The following is an 18,563-nucleotide window of genomic DNA, read 5'->3' as shown; positions in this document are numbered from 1 at the left end:
GACTTTGTATTAGAGACTTCCCTATTTTGTATATTGGAATAAAGGTTTTGAATTCTGCACTATAAAGTGGAGCAGACCGGGAGCTTGCTCTCTCGGTTCCTGGGAATAGCACTAGAGAGGAGAGCAGAGAAAGACCATGTGGAGGACACCAGAAGAAGCAGCCAAGATGGCAGAGTACTAAGTGAGAAGCCAGTTTGTGCAGAGTTTGTGCAGGGAGAAGGAAGGAGATGGGGAACAGAGATGAATAAGTCTGGTGAGCTAGAAACCTTTGATTCTAGGAAGCTCAGATAAGTCAGTAGCTTTGTGAGCACTGAATGAGTAGGTTTTGGAGCCCAGTGTGTGTTTTACATGCCCAGCAGGTGTAAGCTAGGATTAAAGATGATGGCCACCAGTTTTTGGCTCCATTGTTTCTTCACCGACTGTATGAATCCAATGTGAACCTGTATGGGCCAGGCAGCTGTGATGGTGGCCTTGGATACTGGTTTGTTTGTTTTTTTAATTTTTTTATTTATTCATTTTAGAGAGGAGAGAGAGAGACAGAGGGGGGGGGGGAGGAGCTGGAAGCATCAATTCCCATATGTGCCTTGACCAGGCAAGCCCAGGGTTTCGAACCGGCGACCTCAGCATTTCCAGGTTGACGTTTTATCCACTGCGCCACCACAGGTCAGGCGGATACTGGTTTTACAGTCGTCCCAATAAGTGGGGAGAGTAAAGGTTTGATAGTTAGGGTGAATAATTAAACAGTCTTTGAAAAACTGTTTTCTGATTATTCAAATTCTTTTTTCTTGGTACAAACCTCCTACAACCTGCACAAACCTTCTACAACTTACATCTTATCCAGTCTATTATCAAAACCATACAATTCTTTTCTAGTCAGAACTCTTGATTTAAAAATCTTTAATCTTCAGTGGTAGAGCGTCGGCCTGGCATGCAGGAGTCCTGGGTTCGATTCCTGGCCAGGGCACACAGGAGAAGTGCCCATCTGCTTCTCTACCCCTCCCCCTTTCCTTCCTCTCTGTCTTTCTCTTCCCTTCCTGCAGCCAAGGCTCCATTGGAGCAAAGTTGGCTCTGGCGCTGGGGATGGCTCTAATACCTCTGCCTCAGGCGCTAGAATAGCCCTGGTTGCAACAGAGCAACGCCCCAGATGGGCAGAGCATCGCCCCCTGGTAGGCATGCCAGGTGGATCCCGGTCGGGCGCATGCGGGAGTCTTTCTGACTGCCTCCCCGTTTTGAACTTCAGAAAAAAAAAAAAAAAAAGTTCTAAAAAAAAATCTTTAACCTTTAGTGACAGTTAAGTTGACTTTTTTTTCCCTAGTTTCCCTTTTTTTTTTTAATGATTTTTCTGAATCCCTTTTCTTTCTTTTTTTAACATTTTTTTTAATTTATTCATTTTTAGAGAGGAGAGAGAGGAGAGAGAGTCAGAGAGAGAGAAGGGGAGAGGAGCTGGAAGCATCAACTCCCATATGTGCCTTGACCAGGCAAGCCCAAGGTTTTGAACCAGTGACCTCAGCATTTCCAGGTCGATGCTTTATGCACTGCGCCACCACAGGTCAAGCTCCCTTTTTTTGTTTGAAATTTCTTTTGAGAGCCAAAAATTTTTTTTTTTTGTATTTTTCTGAAGCTGGAAACGGGGAGAGACAGTCAGACAGACTCCCACATGTGCCCGACCGAGATCCACCCGGCACGCCCACCAGGGGGCGATGCTCTGCCCTCTGGGGCATCGCTCTGTTGCGACCAGAGCCACTCTAATGCCTGGGGCAGAGGCCGAGGAGCCATCCCCAGCGCCCAGGCCATCTTTGCTCCAGTGGAGCCTCGGCTGCGGGAGGGGAAGAGAGAGACAGAGAAAAAAGAGAGGGGGAGGGGTGGAAAAACAGATGGGCGCTTCTCCTGTGTGCCCTGGCCGGGAATCTAACCTGGGACTTCTGCACACCAGGCCGACGCTCTACCACTGAGCCAACCGGCCAGGGCCACCTACTTTCCCTTTTTCCAAGGACTGATTAAAAGATTCCTTAACCTGACCTGTAGTGGCGCAGTGGATAAAGTGTCGACCTGGAATGCTGAGGTCACCAGTTCAAAACCCTGGGCTTGCCTGGTCAAGGCACATATGGGATTTGATACTTTCTGCTCCTTCCCTCTTCTCTCTCTCCTCTCTCTCTAAAATTGAATAAGTTAAAAAATTAAAAAAGAAAAAGAGTCCTTAGTTTTTCATATATTCACCATATGTAGACCAACCAGCTTCTGGTTTGTGGTTGGAGTAAGGCATGCCGTTTTTCTACTTTAGCAGCAATGGGAGTTGTCAGGATCATGGTGTGTGTGGATCTGTCCACGAGAAAGTCAGTCCTTCAGTGATCTAATGCTGGAAGCGCCTCTTGGACAGTATTTGAATGGTTTGCTGAGTAACCTGTAAATCCTGCAAGCACTTAGGGAAAAGGTGATTACATTTCTACACTTTGCAGTTAGAGGGGTTTTTTTGTTTTTTTTCCAGATTTTTTTTATTTTATTTTATTTATTCATTTTAGAGAGGAGAGAGAGAGACAGAGAGAGAGAGAGGAGAGAGAGAGAAGGGGGGGAGGAGCTGGAAGCATCAACTCCCATATGTGCCTTGACCAGGCAAGCCCAGGGTTTCGAACTGGCGACCTCAGCATTTCCAGGTCGATGCTTTATCCACTGTGCCACCACAGGTCAGGCTGCAGTTAGAGTTTAAGTCCTAATGACCATTGCTTCTTGCTGGAATTAGCAGCAGGTTCCAGCCTACAATAGGCATGGGGCATTGAGACAAGAGGAATAAAGGAGATACTAGACATTAAATAAAGTAACAAAGTCAGATTGTCAACACCCACAGTAGAGATTTTTGAGAAATAAATAAAACTCAAGTATTCAAGCGAGGCATAGTAGATGGCCCTTGTTTTTACAAGAAATGAGATTAGCTTATCTGCTACTTGGAAGAAATACCTTAGGCTCGTGAACAATGTCCTTGGGCCTTCAGTGGCAGTTCCCAGCATGCTGGGCAAGGTCAGGTCACAGGTAGCTGGAGCAGGGCTAAAAGAGACTGAACCCATCCTCCCTCCATGGAGCAAGGGGGAAGCTTACTTTCTCGTGTCCCTCATTCCACAGCAATGACATGTCCCTTGATGGGGCCAGGAAGCTTGGCAGGCTTCAGTTCAGTAACCTTTCTTTCCACTCTGGAGCAGGGCCCTGATGGAATCCTATGAAGCCCTTTAGGGCATCGGACCCTTTAAGAGGTTATTCCAAAATCTGGTATTTCCTGACTTCTTTTGGGCCTTATTTGCCTTTTCTGTTACTTCCTTGGCCATTATAGACCTTAAAAACCATGCTCAGAAGATCTAACTGAGGGGCTTGACTAAGAGAGTAAAATTGGAAATTCAGTATCTAAAGAAGTCTATTAGATTGAGGAAAGAAAGGATTTGATTTGCGGTGGTATGTGGTTGGAGACTGCGGAGGGTCTGAGTTTGATTCAGGGTGAGACCTCAGGTGGTGGGGGTTAAGGTGATGCCCAGATAGGGAGTGACTAGAAGTGAAATTGAGCCTTAGCAGAGAAGACATGATATCCCTTCATGGCGAGGAAGTTAAGAAGGGTGGCTGTGTGTCTCCTTGAGGCAGGCAGGGAGGGGCTGCAGAGGAGTAGGTCATCTACATATTGTAAGAGAGTACTAGTTTTGAGATTGCATGCTGCTAAATCCTGAGCTAGTGCCTGCCCAAACAGGTGTGGGCTGTTTTTGATCCCCTGGGGTAAGGCAGTCCATGTAAGTTGCTGGGCTTCATTAGTGTCTGAGTCAGTTTAAATAAAGGTAAACAGAAAGTAAGAGTCAGGGTGTAGAGGAATGGTAAGAAAGGCATTCTTTTCTTTCTTTCTTTCTTTTCTTTTTTTTAATAACAGGGACAGAGAGAGAGTCAGAGAGAGGGATAGATAGGGACAGACAGACAGGAACGAAGAGAGGTGAGAAGCATCAATCATCAGTTTTTCGTTGCGACATCTTAGTTGTTCATTGATTGCTTTCTCATATATGCCTTGACCGTGGGCCCTCAGCAGACCAAGCAACCCCTTGCTCGACCCAGCAACCTTGGGTCCAAGCTGGCGAGCTTTTTGCTCAAAACAGATGAGCTTAAAAAAAAAAAAAAAAAAGATGAGCTTACACTCAAGCTGGCGACCTCGGGTCTCGAACCTGGGTCCTTCCACATCCCAGTTCAATGCTCTATCCACTGCGCCACCACCCGGTCATGCAGGAAGGCATTCTTGAGGTCTAGGACCGTGAAGTGAGGGGTGTTTGAGGGAATGTGTGACAGTAACTTGTAGAGATTAGGGACTACTGAGTGAAGGGGAATTACTGTCTCATTTCTTAGATGTAAGGCTTGTAGGAGGTGATAAGCCCCTGAAGGTTTTTAAACAGGAAAGGTGGGGGTATTGCAGGGAGAATCTGTGGGGATAAGTAAGCCCCCCTTTTTTTTTTCATTTCTCCGAAGATGGAAATGGGGAGGCAGCCAGACAGACTCCCACATGCGCCCGACCGGGATCCACCCGGCATGCCCACCAGGGGGTGATGCTCTGCCCCTCTGGGGCATTGCTCTGTTGCGTCCAGAGCCACTCTAGTGCCTGAGGCAGAGGCCATGGAGCCATCCTCAGCGCCCAGGCCAACTTCACTCCAATGGAGCCTTGGCTGTGGGAGGGGAAGAGAGAGACAGAGAGGAAGGAGAGGGGGAAGGGTGAAGAAGCAGATGGGCGCTTCTCCTGTGTGCCCTGGCCGGGAATTGAACCCGGGACTCCTACATGCCAGGCCAACGCTCTACTGCTGAGCCAACCAGCCAGGGCCAAGTAAGCCTTGATTTAAGAGGTGAGTAATTATTGGTTTAAGGCCTTGGAAACAGACACAGTTACACAGTAAACAAATATTTTATATATAAATTATGATTTAAGGAATTTAAATGACCGCACTTTACTTGTTTCAATTAAAATTATACTAAAGGTATTTTCTTTTTTTTTTTTTTTCTGTATTTTTCTGAAGCTGGAAATGGGGAGAGACAGTCAGACAGACTCCCGCATGCGCCCGACCGGGATCCACCCGGCACACCCACCAGGGGCAACGCTCTGCCCGCCAGGGGGTGATGCTCTGCCCCTCCGGGGCATCGCTCTGCTGCAACCAGAGCCACTCTAGCGCCTGGGGTAGAGGCCAAGGAGCCATCCCCAGCGCCCGGGCCATCTTTGCTCCAATGGATCCTTGGCTGCGGGAGGGGAAGAGAGAGACAGAGAGGAAGGAGGGGGGGTGGAAAAGCCAATGGGCGCTTCTCCTATGTGCCCTGGCCAGGAATCGAACCCAGGTCCTCCGCACACCAGGCCGATGCTCTACCGCTGAGCCAACCGGCCAGGGCCCTAAAGGTATTTTCTGACAAACAAAGAGACAACACAGATTACTTACTCACATAGCTTAATATACAATTCTGCTTTTTTAAGCTTTTTGAGATTGCAGGGAGTTGCCAGCATAAAGGGAAGGAAGAGAGAATGCAGACAGATGGACAGTGTGAACAGCTGGATGGAAAGGAGAGTCAGAATCTGCAGGAGGAGGAGGTTAAAGTGCTAGAACTCTGAAGAGAGGGGAGAGGATGAGGGGGAGAAGAGAATAGCTGTAGTGGAAGCTGGTGGGGAGAGGGAAATGGGTAAAATACAGTCGAAGCCAGTGGGGAGAGGTCGAAGAAGAGAGACAGGCACTGCAGCTGGAGCCACAGCTTTTTTTTTTTTTTTTTTTTTTTTTTTTTTTTTGAGCCACAGCTTCTAAGGAGGGAGGAGGGATTTAAGAACACAGTGGAGAAGGGAGGGGCCCCTGGCCAGCAGGGGAGGAGAAAGAGAGACTGGTATTTGCAAGTGAATAAGAAAGAAGATTCAGCAAAAAGAGGGGAGGGGGTTTTCTGGAAGGAAGGTACTGGAGTGAAAGAGATTTGCAGAGGGACTAAAGAGGGGTCCCGAGAAAGGGGTTCCCCAGGGGTCAGGCAGGAGGGAGAGAGAGTTGGGAGTCTGCGGAGAAGGAAGGATTAGGAGCAGAGGTTTTAGGTGAGGGTTCTCTGGCCAAAAACAGCCTGTGTGTAGAAGAAGCAGTACAGAAATTAAGGACAGGAGCAAAGGGAGAAGAAAAACCTGCATATAAGGAATTTCTGATGCCCTCCCCGTCTGGTGGCCAATGTTGTCAAGATCTCTTAGGATATTGTAATGGTAGTAGAAAGCAACCTAGCTAAGTGCGTAGACTCTCGAGGAAGTCCAAAGAAGCTAGCCGCTCAGAGTAGAAACGTCCCAAACTGTGAACCCCAGAGAGTTGAGTGGAGGAGTCCCAAAGGAGTAGAGGAGTAGTCTCTGAAGCCTTAGACTGGGAGGAGCCCATGTTCCGAGGGGAGCCTGGCTGGACGGTTTGGACTGAGAGGAGCCCACAGTAGAGGAGACTGGTGAGAGAAGGAGCATCCCTGCCTTCAGTCACAGTTCCGAGAGGAGAAAATCTCCGTAGAAAGAGAGTCTCAGACAAGAGGTTGTGACCCCAAGGCTGAGATCCCAGGACGTAGGAGAGTGTCCTGGCGAGGCGCCCCTAGACTTTCGTAGAAGTCCATAAAGGAGTAGAGGCAGACCACCTGTAGATATGGGGTCCGAAGTCAAAACTGTCCAACCAGGAAGGGGTGTTTTTGTAGAGAAATTTGGAGGCCAACCGATGAAGGGGAATGGAGAAACTCCTTACCTTTCTGGTCCAGCAGAGTTCAGGGCAGGGTCGGACTGCCAGTTGCTCAACCATGTTCACACAGCTGAACAGAATCAAGGAGTTAGCCCAGATGAGCTGCCACTGTCCACAGCTTCCCTGGTTGTAAGTTCGGCCGGCAAGGGGATCGTCCAGGCAGCCAGTACCTGGTCCCAGGTTTTGGCACCAGATGTAAGAATGAAACGGCACTCGAACTCCAGGTGTGCAGGCTTTATTAGAGGAGAAAGACCTGCCAGGACACTTCTCCAAAAGAAGGGCCCCCAAAACAGACTGAGGCAAAATTATACAGGGTTTGGAATAACCTTGAGCAAGGGTGTGCTGGTTGTAGCATGCACCGGGTACAATAACAGACGTCAGAGACTTTCAGAAATATAGATGTTTCTTTATTGGCCAGTTTAACCTGCACAGGGGCGAATTCCCAGGTGTCCGGAGACACCTTACTCACAAGGAGCTACAAACGGGAATCGCGCCTGGTGCTTATAGCTAGTTCCTTATATATCTTAAGTAAGCAAGCATAATACAGAAGCAGATGTGGCGGTTACCTATTCGCTAAGGGGGCTGCACATAGCATAGCAACAGGGGCTGGGTCTAGCTCATTGGTGAATTCCAAACATAAATTTCTGATAAGGGTCTTTAACCAATGGAATGCAAATGTTTGTCTTTCTTTATTCTCAGCATCACAGGGTCCCTATCGGCTTCTTGAACTACCTTGGGCATGGCATTCCTAACAGAACAGGAGCAGGATCTGCCTGTAACCCTTAAGGTCCCTGTTCCATCAGTGCCCTGCCTATATCCTATTATTTTAGATATTCTGATCTTCTCTTGGTCCTTACACTGGTATGTTAGGCTTTCTGGAATACTCTTTCTTGGGGCGATTCACCAGCTTCCACGAACCCCTCTGTCCCAGGGGCGATTGTCTGGTAATTAAGGGTGGGGTCAGGCAGCCAAGTGGAACAGAAAAAGGGCAGTTGTAATTCCTGGTCAATTCATGTATCTATATACTGTATAATTTTACTGAATATATTTTATAGTGTACATTATATATGCTAGATAGTACATTTCTATGAATTTACATAAGTTTAGCATCCTTAACATAGTGTTCCTTTTGATTTAAAAAAAGAGAAACTCATGAGCCTGACCTGTGGTGGCTCAGTGGGATAAAGCATCAACCTGGAACGCTGAGGTCGCTGGTTTGAAACCCTGCACTTGCCCAGTCAAGGCACATATGGCAGTTGATGTTTCCTGCTCCTCCCCCTTCTCTCTTTCATTCTCTCTCCTCTCTAAAGTGAATAAATAAATAAATAAAAACTTTAAAAAAAAGATTTAAAAAAATAGCAACTCATGTTTTTTATTTTTTCCGTTCACTCTTTTATCAGCTATATTTTTCTAGCAATTGCTCCATTTACAGTACTTCTCTTCCACTCACAATACCATACTGTAACATTCTTTTTATTTTATTTTATTTTTTTGTATTTTTCTGAAGCTGGAAACGGGGAGAGACAGTCAGACAGACTCCCGCATGCACCCGACCGGGATCCACCCGGCACGCCCACCAGGGGCGACGCTCTGCCCACCAGGGGGCGATGCTCTGCCCATCCTGGGGGTCGCCATGTTGCAACCAGAGCCACTCTAGCGCCTGAGGCAGAGGCCACAGAGCCATCCCCAGCGCCGGGGCCATCTTTGCTCCAATGGAGCCTTGGCTGCGGGAGGGGAAGAGAGAGACAGAGAGGAAGGAGGGGGGGTGGAGAAGCAAATGGGCGCTTCTCCTATGTGCCCTGGCCGGGAATCGAACCCGGGTCCCCCTCACGCCAGGCCGACGCTCTACTGCTGAGCCAACTGGCCAGGGCCTGTAACATTCATTTTTTAAAAACTTTATTACTGCCTGACCAGGCGGTGGCACAGTGGATAGAGCGTTGGACTGGGATGTGGAAGGACCCAGGTTCGAGACCCCGAGGTCACCAGTTTGAGCGCGGGCTCATCTGGTTTGAGCAAAAGCTCACCAGCTTGGACCCAAGGTCGCTGGCTTGAGCAAGGGGTTACTCGGTCTGCTAAAGGCCCGTGGTCAAGGCACATATGAGAAAGCAATCAATGAACAACTAAGGTGCCACAATGAAAAACTGATTATTGATGCTTCTGATCTCTCTCCCTTCCTGTCTGTCTGTCCCTATCTAGCCCTCTCTCTGACTCTCTCTGTCTCTTTAAAAAATAAACAAAAAACTTTATTACTTCTTCTCTTTTTTACTATTTTTTAAAAAAGATTTTAGTCATTGATTTTAGTGAGAGGAGGTGGGGCGAGAGAGAGAGAGAGAGAGAGACAGAGACAGAGACAGAGAGAGACAGAGAGAGAGAGGAGGGGAGGAGCAGGAAGCATCAACTCATAGTTGTCTCTTGTATGTGCCTGGACCTGGCAAACCCAGGGTTTCAAACCTGTGACCTCAACATTCCAGGTCAACACATTTGTTGGGCAAAGTTGTGTATAGTAAGTGTGTTACATTCAATTGCTTGTATTTTGCCTGATTGGTGCTGTGGTTGCTTGCCCTCAGGGCAGCAGATTGCAAATTGTGGATTTCCTGCCTGCTTTGGAGGGTTATTGTTTGCTATTGTTTGCTGGGGAAGGGGTGCCCCTGCCCACTGTTTTTGGCTTGAGATCTGGGAGTCTTTAGAGAGAGGAAAGCAGTTTTTCCTGCCTGCTTGCTCATCTGGCGTTGCAAAACTTTAATAAACAGAATGACCCACCATCCTCTGGCTCCACAATTTCTTTACATTCTGCCCAAATCCAATGGGAACCTGCATGGCCATGGTGGCCACCAGCCTTACACACATTCTTTTCAAATTAAACTGAGACTGGCTATTGTCAATGTAAGAAAGTCCAAAACTGTAAAGACTTTTTTATGAGTTTATTTGAGCCAAACTGTTGAAAATTGCCTAGAAGCAAAATCTCAATGGATTGAGAAAATACTCTGGAGCAGGGCAGTTTCATTGTTTACTGTATACGTTAGAATCAAAAGGGAAGATGTAGGCCCCGGCCAGTTGGCTCAATGGTAGAGTGTCGGCCTGGCGTGCAGGAGTCCTGGGTTCGATTTTCAGCCAGGGCACACAGGAGAAGCGCCCATCTGCTTCTCCAGCCCTCCCCCTCTCCTTCCTCTCTGTCTCTCTCTTCCCCTCCTGCAGCCAAGGCTCCATTGGAACAAAGATGGCCCGGGCGCTGAGGATGGCTCTGTGGCCTCTCCCTCAGGCACTAGAATGGCTCTGGATGCAACAGAGCGACGCCCCAGATGGGCAGAGCATCGCCCCCTGGTGGGCATGCCAGGTGGATCCCAGTCGGGCACATGCGGGAGTCTGTCTGACTGCCTCCCCGTTTCCAGCTTCAGAAAAATACATACATACACACACACACACACAGAACTGCTTTTAGTTAGAAAGTTTTAATTTCAGACCATCCTATGTGGTCTCTGAGTTTGTAAGACCACCATGCAGGTCTCCCCTAAGCTTGTTAGGTTCAGCATGTCATCTACACTAGTAAGCCAGGACAAATGGAATAGGTAGAGATAAATGGCCAAGCAGTTCACAGCCATCTAGTATATCACACAAGCCTATCTTCCATAACCAAGGACACCCAAGAGTAAATGGTTTACACTTCTACCCAGCCAGAGGGTATATCTTCCTACCCAGGGAACTAACATAAATACAAGTACATATTGTGCCAACCACACCCAAGGACAGATGAAGCCAGGGGAATAAACCTCATTTTGGTGTATCATTATAAAGCTGATGAATATTCTATTGAGATCCTTGTACGGTGGTGGGCAATGGGGGATGGTCATGTGGGGAACCTAGGCCCGGGAACTTTAGCTAGGACTGCCCACATCCAGGCACGCCAAAAGAAACTTCCCAGGAGCCCTTTGGAAAAAAAAAGGCGACTTCCCTGGCCTCTCTGTCCCCGGGACCAGGGAACCTCGTTGGGCGGGAAGCACGCTTTACTCAATAAAGCCTTTTATTATTCCACACTTTGTGGCTCTGGACCCTACTTCTTCCTCGGCAGGGAAAAATACCTTACAAAAGTCCCAACCTTTATTTATTTATTTTTGACAGAGACAGAGAGAGTCAGAGGAGAGAGGGATAGATAGGAACAGACAGGAAGGGAGAGAGATGAGAAGCATCAATTCTTCATTGCAGCACCTTAGTTGTTCATTGATTGCTTTTTCATATGTGCCTTGACTGGGGCGGGGTGCAGGGGTTATAGCAGGCTGAGTGACCCCTTGCTCAAGCCAGCAACCTCAGGCTCAAGCTAGTGAGCCTTTGCTCAAACCAGATGAGCCCACACTCAAGCTGACGACCTTGAGGTTTTGAACCTGGGTCCTCCAGGTCCCAGCCCAATGCTCTGTCCACTGGGCCACCACCTAATCAGGCTAAACTCCCAACCTTTAAAACCATCAAGAGGAAGCCCCATTTGGCAATCTCCTCTCACAAGCACACCCACACCCTTCTTCCCTCTTAGTGTGCATCTGCTATACTCTAAAGGTCCTCATTGTAAGGTTGGCCAAAGGAGGACACCCAGGTTCAGGGAAGAAAGTTTATTAGGAGATGTTGGTCAAATAAGTTTGTAAAATATGATTTTCATGTTTGCTCACTTACAGTTTGCATTGTGGGCTGGGCAGTGCCAGGTATATGTGGTCTGTGAAATGCAAATTACCTTCCTGCTTGGGAGGGGGCATTGTTTTGCTAATGTTTGCTGGAGGAGAGGTTTTAGCACCAGAAAGTTTTGAAAAGGAGAGAGGAAGGAGAAGAAAGAAGAAGCCATGTTTGCAGAGTGATAACAGAGAGAATACAGGATGCTGAAGAAGAAACCATGTTGGCAGAGAAGGGAGAAGGTGTACAGATGGGGAGACAGAGGTGAGGGCTTTGCGAGCTCCGCTGAGACTGGTGGGGCCTTTGATTCTAGGAGAAACTGGAGAAGATTCTCCTGGTTGTGGAACCAAAGAATGTGTCAGGAACTTTGGGAACCCTGAGTGAAAGAGAAGTGTTTTCCCTGTGTGTTGCTCATTGGCCGGTGCCAACAAAACTTTAATAAAGGAATGGCCCACCATTCTTTGGCTCCACTGTTTCTTTACTGTCTGCCCGAATCTCGTGAGAACCCACATGTGCATGACCGTGACTGCTGCAACTACTGGTGTTATAAAGTATTGCACCCCAGATTCTGAAAGGCACCATACCTCACTTCATCGAGTCCAGGTAGAGACACCCAGTCCAGATAAATTTTGAAGAGTTTTATTAAGGGAGGAAATTTTAATATGCCAGCCACATATGGCTGACATGGGGCAACTGCAGGCCCAAATCTTGCAGCCCCAAAAATAGTTTTGGGGCTGCTTATATACCCCTGATCACACGCGTGTGGGGGAGAGCATGATATTATGGCACAATTATTAACAAGATTATAACATTTGCCAAGGGCAAGGGTAGTCAACCTTTTTATACCTACTGCCTACTTTTGTATCTCTGTTAGTAATAAAATTGTCTAACCTCCCACCAGTTCCACAGTAATGGTGATTTATAAAGTAGGGAAGTAACTTTATAAAATTTACAAAGCAGCCTGACCAGGTGGTGGTGCAGTGGATAGAGCATCAGACTGGGATGCAGAGGACCCAGATTCAAGACCCCGAGGTCACCAGCTTGAGTGCGGGCTCATCTGGTTTGAGCAAAGCTCACCAGCTTGGACCCAAGTCGCTGGCTCGAGCAAGGGGTCACTCGGCCTGCTGAGGCCCGCGGTCAAGGCACATATGAGAAAGCAATCAATGAACAACTAAGATGTCGTAAGGAAAAACTAGTGATTGATGCTTCTCATCTCTCTCCGTTCCTGTCTGTCTGTCCCTAGCTATCCCTCTCTCTCTCTCTCTCTCTCTGTCTCTGTGAAAAATAAAATAAAATAAAATTTATAAAGAAGAGTTACAGCAGGTTAAAGCATATAATAATAATTACTGCCTGACCAGGCGGTGTCGCAGTAGATAGAGCATCGGATTGGGATGCGGAGGACCCAGGTTTTAGACCCTGAGGTGGCCAGCTTGAGCGCGGGCTCCTCTGGCTTGAGCAAAAAAAAAAAAAAAAAAAAAAAAAAGCTCACCAGCTTGGACCCAAGGTCGCTGGCTGGAGCAAGGGTTTACTCGGTTTCCTGAAGGCCCGCGGTCAAGGCACATGTGAGAGAGCAGTCAATGAACCACTAAGGTGTCGCAACGAAAAACTGATGATTGATGTTTCTCATCTCTCTCTGTTCCTGTCTGTCTGTCCCTATCTATCCCTCTCTCTGACTCTCTCTTTGTCCCTGTAAAAATAAATAAATAAATAAAAATATGGTTTAAAAAATATAATAATAATAATTACTTACCGAGTACTTTATGTTGGATTTTCACTGTTTGGCAGAATAAATCTTTATAAAACAACTTACTATAGTTAAATCTTTTTATTTATACTTTGGTCGCTCCGCTACTGCCTACCACGAAAGCTGGAATGCCACTAGTGTGTGGTAGGGACCAGGTTGACGACTACCAGTGATCTAGGGCAGTGGTCCCTAACCCCCGCGCCTTGGACCGGTACCGGTCCTTGGGCCATTTGGTACCAGTCTGCAGAGAAAGAATAAATAACTTACATTATTTACGTTTTATTTATATTTAAGTTTGAACAGTGTTTTATTTTTAAAAAATGACCAGATTCCCTCTGTTACCTTCGTCTAAGACTCACTCTTGACACTTGTCTTGGTCACGTGATACATTTATCCGTCCCACCCTAAAGGCCGGTCCGTGAAAATATTTTCTGACATTGAACCGGTCCATGGCCCCAAAAAGGTTGGGGACCACTGGTCTAAGGGATATACAGAAACATTAAGACTGTCAAGGTAATACAATCAAAGACATTTACAAATCTTTTAGGGTTCCTCTTCCCTCACTAGCCTAGAGGTATTTTACTCTCAAGGTTCCAGGAAAGGGAGAAACTACAATCAATGCAAGGTGGTATGTAAATTCTGCCTCCTATTGAAAGAGAAGAAGTTTCTCAGTTAACGTTGATCCTTTCAGAGAACTTAAAACCAATGACCCTACTCGTCCTTGTAAGTCAGGAGACTTCTACATTCCTTTTCCTCCATTTTCCAAGGAAAGGACAGGAAAGCCTAGAATATCATATTAATTTGCAGCCTTTTTTTTTTTTTTTTTTTTTTTTGCATTTTTCTGAAGCTGGAAACAGGGAGAGACAGTCAGACAGACTCCCGCATGCGCCCAACCGGGATCCACCGGCACGCCCACCATGGGGCGATGCTCTGCCCATCCTGGGAGTCACCATGTTGCGACCAGAGCCACTCTAGCGCCTGGGGCAGAGGCCACAGAGCCATCCCCAGCGCCCAGGCCATCTTTGCTCCAATGGAGCCTTGGCTGCAGGAGGGGAAGAGAGAGACAGAGAGGAAGGCGCGGCGGAGGGGTGGAGAAGCAAATGGGCGCTTCTCCTGTGTGCCCTGGCCGGGAATCGAACCTGGATCCTCCGCACGCTAGGCCGACGCTCTACCGCTGAGCCAAACGGCCAGGGCCTAATTTGCAGCCTTTTGGTACTTTACAACACTGGCCATACAGAGTGTCAGTGTTGGGCTGACTCCTAAGGCAGAGGTCAGCAACTGGTTCTCTAACAGGTACCGTTAAATAGAGGATTCAAGGGTGGGGGGAAAAAGGATTAACCATGTTGGGCAGATAAAATATATTATGCTCTCTTTGTTTAAGATGGCACTGCCCACATGGAAGCTCGTCGCCCAGGTGATGGTATTGGTTACCCTTCTTCTTTGGGATGGGCATGATTATATTAATGTGTTGGGGATGGGCTGTGGGTGGGCAGGATCCTTGTAGCCTGCTGGGGCTTGGTTTTAGGACTAAGCCTTTCCCACCTTTTTTTTTTTTTTTTTTTTTTTTTACAGAGACAGAGAGAGTCAGAGAGAGGGATAGACAGGAACGGAGAGATGAGAAGCATCAATCATTAGTTTTTCGTTGTGCATTGTGACACCTTAGTTGTTCATTGATTGCTTTCTCATATGTGCCTTGACCGCGGGCCTTCAGCCGACTAAGTAACCCCTTGCTCGAGCCAGTGACCTTGGGTCCACACTGGTGAGCTTTTTGCTCAAGCCCTGCTCAAGCTCGCGACCTCAGGGTCTCGAACCTGGGTTCTCAGCATCCCAGTCCGATGCTCTATCCACTGTGCCACCGCCTGGTCAGGCCTTTCCTACCCTTTTTTTTTTTTTTTTTTTTTTTTTTTTTTTTTTGGCAGAGACAGAGAGAGGGACAGATAGGGCCAGACAGACAGGAAGGGAGAGAGATGAGAAACATCAATTCTTCGTTGCGGTTCTTAGTTGTTCATTGATTGATTTCTCATATGTGCCTTGACGGGGGTGGGAGGGCGACAGCAGACCGAGTGACCCCTTGCTCGAGCCAGCGACCTTGGGCTTAAGCTGGTGAGCTTTTGCTCAAACCAGATGAGCCCACACTCAAGCTGGCGACCTCAGGGTCTCGAACCTGGGCCCTTCCGCATCCTAGTTTGATACTCCATCCACTGTGCCAGAGCCTGGTCAGGCTCCTACCCTTTTTGATGTGAGGTGGTACAATCCCATCATGCCTCAGATAAGTGACTTTGTATTAGAGCAGGGGTCCCCAAACTTTTTACACAGGGGGCCAGTTCACTGTTTCTCAGAACATTGGAGGGCCGGAGTATAAAAAAAACTATGAACAAATCCCTATGCACACTGCACATATCTTATTTTAAAGTAAAAATTCAAAATGAGAACAAATACAACATTTAAAATAAAGAACAAGTAAATTTAAATCAACAAACTGACCAGTATTTCAATGGGAACTATGGGCCTGCTTTTGGCTGAGATGGTGTAAAGCCAGTATCCATGGCCACCATCACAGCCGCCTGGCCCATGGAGGTTCGCATTGGATTCGGACAGTCGGTAAAGAAACAACAGAGCCAAAAACTGATGGGCCATCATCTTTAATCCTAGCTTGCACCCGGCAGGCAAGTAAAAACACACACTGGGTGTTGGGCAGATAAAATAAAATATATTATGCTCACTTTGTTAAACATGGCGCTGCCCACGTGGAAGTTGGCGCCCAGATGATATATATATATATTTTTTGCATTTTTCTGAAGCTGGAAACAGGGAGAGACAGTCAGACAGACTCCCGCATGCGCCCGACCGGGATCCACCTGGCACGCCCACCATGGGGCGATGCTCTGCCCATCCTGGGCGTCGCCATGTTGCGACCAGAGCCACTCTAGCGCCTGAGGCAGAGGCCACAGAGCCATCCCCAGCACCCGGGCCATCTTTGCTCCAATGGAGCCTTGGCTGCGGGAGGGGAAGAGAGAGACAGAGAGGAAGGCGCGGCGGAGGGGTGGAGAAGCAAATGGGCGCTTCTCCTGTGTGCCCTGGCCGGGAATCGAACCCGGGTCCTCTGCATGCTAGGCCGACGCTCTACCGCTGAGCCAACCGGCCAGGGCCGGCGCCCAGATGATATTAATGTGTGTTGGGGGCTGGCTGTGGGCAGGCAGGATCCTTGTAGCCTGGGGCTTGGTTTTAGGACTAAGCCTTTCCCACCCTTTTTGATGTGGGGTGGTACAATCCCATCATGCCCCAGATAACTTTGTATGATATTAGACACTTCCCTATTTTGTATATTGGATTAAAGGTTTGGATTTCTACACTATAAAATGGGGGCAGAGTGGGAGCTTGCACTCTCGGTTCCTGGGATTATTAGCATTAGAGGAGAGAGCAGAGAGGAGAGCAGAGAAAGGCCACATGGAGGAGGCCAGGAGAAGCAGCCAAGATGGCGGAGTGTTAAGTGAGAAGCCAGTTTGTGCAGAGTTTGTGCGGGGAGAAGGAAGGTGTAAAGCCAGCAGCCCGAGCCACCATCACAGCAGCCTGGCCCGTGCAGGTTCGCATTGGATTCACAGTCGGTAAAGAAACAACGGAGCCAAAAACTGGTGGGCCATTACCTTTAATCCTAGCTTGCACCCGGCGGGCAAGTAAAAACACACACTGGGCTCCAAAACCCACTCACATTCAGTGCTCACAAAGCTACTGACTTATCCAAGTTTCCTAGAATCAAAGGTTTCTAGCTCACCAGACTTATTCACCTCTGTTCCCCATCTCCTTCCTTCTCCCTGCACAAACTCTGCACAAACTGGATTCTCACTCAACACTCTGCCATCTTGGCTGCTTCTCCTGGCCTCCTCCACGTGGCCCTTCTATGCTCTGCTCTCTAATGCTAATCTCAGGAACCAACAGAGCAAGCTCCCGTTCTGCCCCCATTTTATAGTGTAGAAATCAAAACCTTTTAATCCAATATACAAAATAGGGAAGTCTCTAATACAAAGTCACTTATCTGATTCATGATGGGATTGTACCACCCCACATCAAAAAGGATGGGAAAGGCTTAGTCCTAAAACCAAGCCCCAGGCTACAAGGATCCTGCCTGCCTACAGCCTGCCCCCAACACACATTAATATCATCTGGGCGCCAACTTCCACGTGGGCAGCGCCATGTTTAACAAAGTGAGCATAATATATATTATCTGCCCAACAGACGGTCAATGTCAGTTCCATATTTGTCACTGCTAGCCGTAACAAGTGATATGACATGCTTCTGGAGCTGTGACACATGCATCCCGCGTCACCAGAAGTAGTACTGTACGTGACTGATGCCGTGCTTTGCGGCACCGCCACATACAGTAGTCCAAGAGCACAGGATGTGGATGCATCTTTTGCTCCTTTCATTGACCACCAATGAAAGAGATGCCCCTTCTGGAAGTGCAGCGGGGGCCGGATAAATGGCCTCAGGGGGCTGCATGCGGCTCGTGGGCTGTAGTTTGGGGACCCCTGTATTAGAGACTTCCCTATTTTGTGTATTGGATTAAAAGTTTTGATTTCTGCACTATAAAGTGGGGCTGGCCAGGAGCTTGCTCTCTTGGTTCCCGAGATTAGCACTAGAGAAGAGAGCAGAGAAGGCCACGTGGAGGAGGCCAGGAGAACCAGCCAAGATGGTGGTGTGCTGAGTGAGAAGCCAGTTTGTGCAGTTTGTGCAGGGAGAAGGAAGAAGATGGGGAACAGAGGTGAATAAGTCTGGTGAGCTAAAACCTTTGATGCTAGGAAACTTGGATAAGTCAGTAGCTTTGTGAGCACTGAATGAGTGGGTTTTGGAACCCAGTGTGTGTTTTACTTGCCTGCGGTGCAAGCTAGGATTAAAGATGATGGGCTACCAGCTTTGGGCTCCATTGTTTCATTACCGTCTGTCCAAGTCTAATGCGAACCTTCATGGGTGAGGTGGCTGTGATGGTGGCCTTGTCCACTGGCTTAACAAACTGTAAGTTAGCTAGGGGACCTTCCATACCTGGTGAATCAATCTGGATGTCTGGGGGGTGATCTGAAATGTCCAATTTTTTTAATGACCCTTAATCTACTTAAGGGTGGAGGGCTTCATGGCCCCAGACTGCAACCCTATCACCCATGAGACTTAGAAGCTGGGGAGCAGTGGCAGTTCATCCCAGGCTAACCCCCTGATCCTGTCTCCAAGTGCCTCTTTTCTCTGACTCTCCAGTGGGCAAAACTGCCTCACCTAGGCTCTCCTGTTGCTTCTGTCCTAAGCCCCTCATTTCACTGTCCAGAGGCTGTGGCTGTGATCATACAGGTTTAGGTTGGATTTGGGCAGATGGTAAAGGAACTGAAGGGCTGGAAAATAGCAGGCCATTCCTTTTATAAAGTCTCATGCAAACAGGCAGGTAAGACCACTTCCCT

This window comes from Saccopteryx bilineata, chromosome 1, assembly GCF_036850765.1.
Source record: "Saccopteryx bilineata isolate mSacBil1 chromosome 1, mSacBil1_pri_phased_curated, whole genome shotgun sequence".
Taxonomy (NCBI): Eukaryota; Metazoa; Chordata; class Mammalia; order Chiroptera; family Emballonuridae; genus Saccopteryx; species Saccopteryx bilineata.
The sequence above is the reverse complement of the archived record's forward strand: the minus strand, read 5'-3'. Positions refer to the sequence as shown.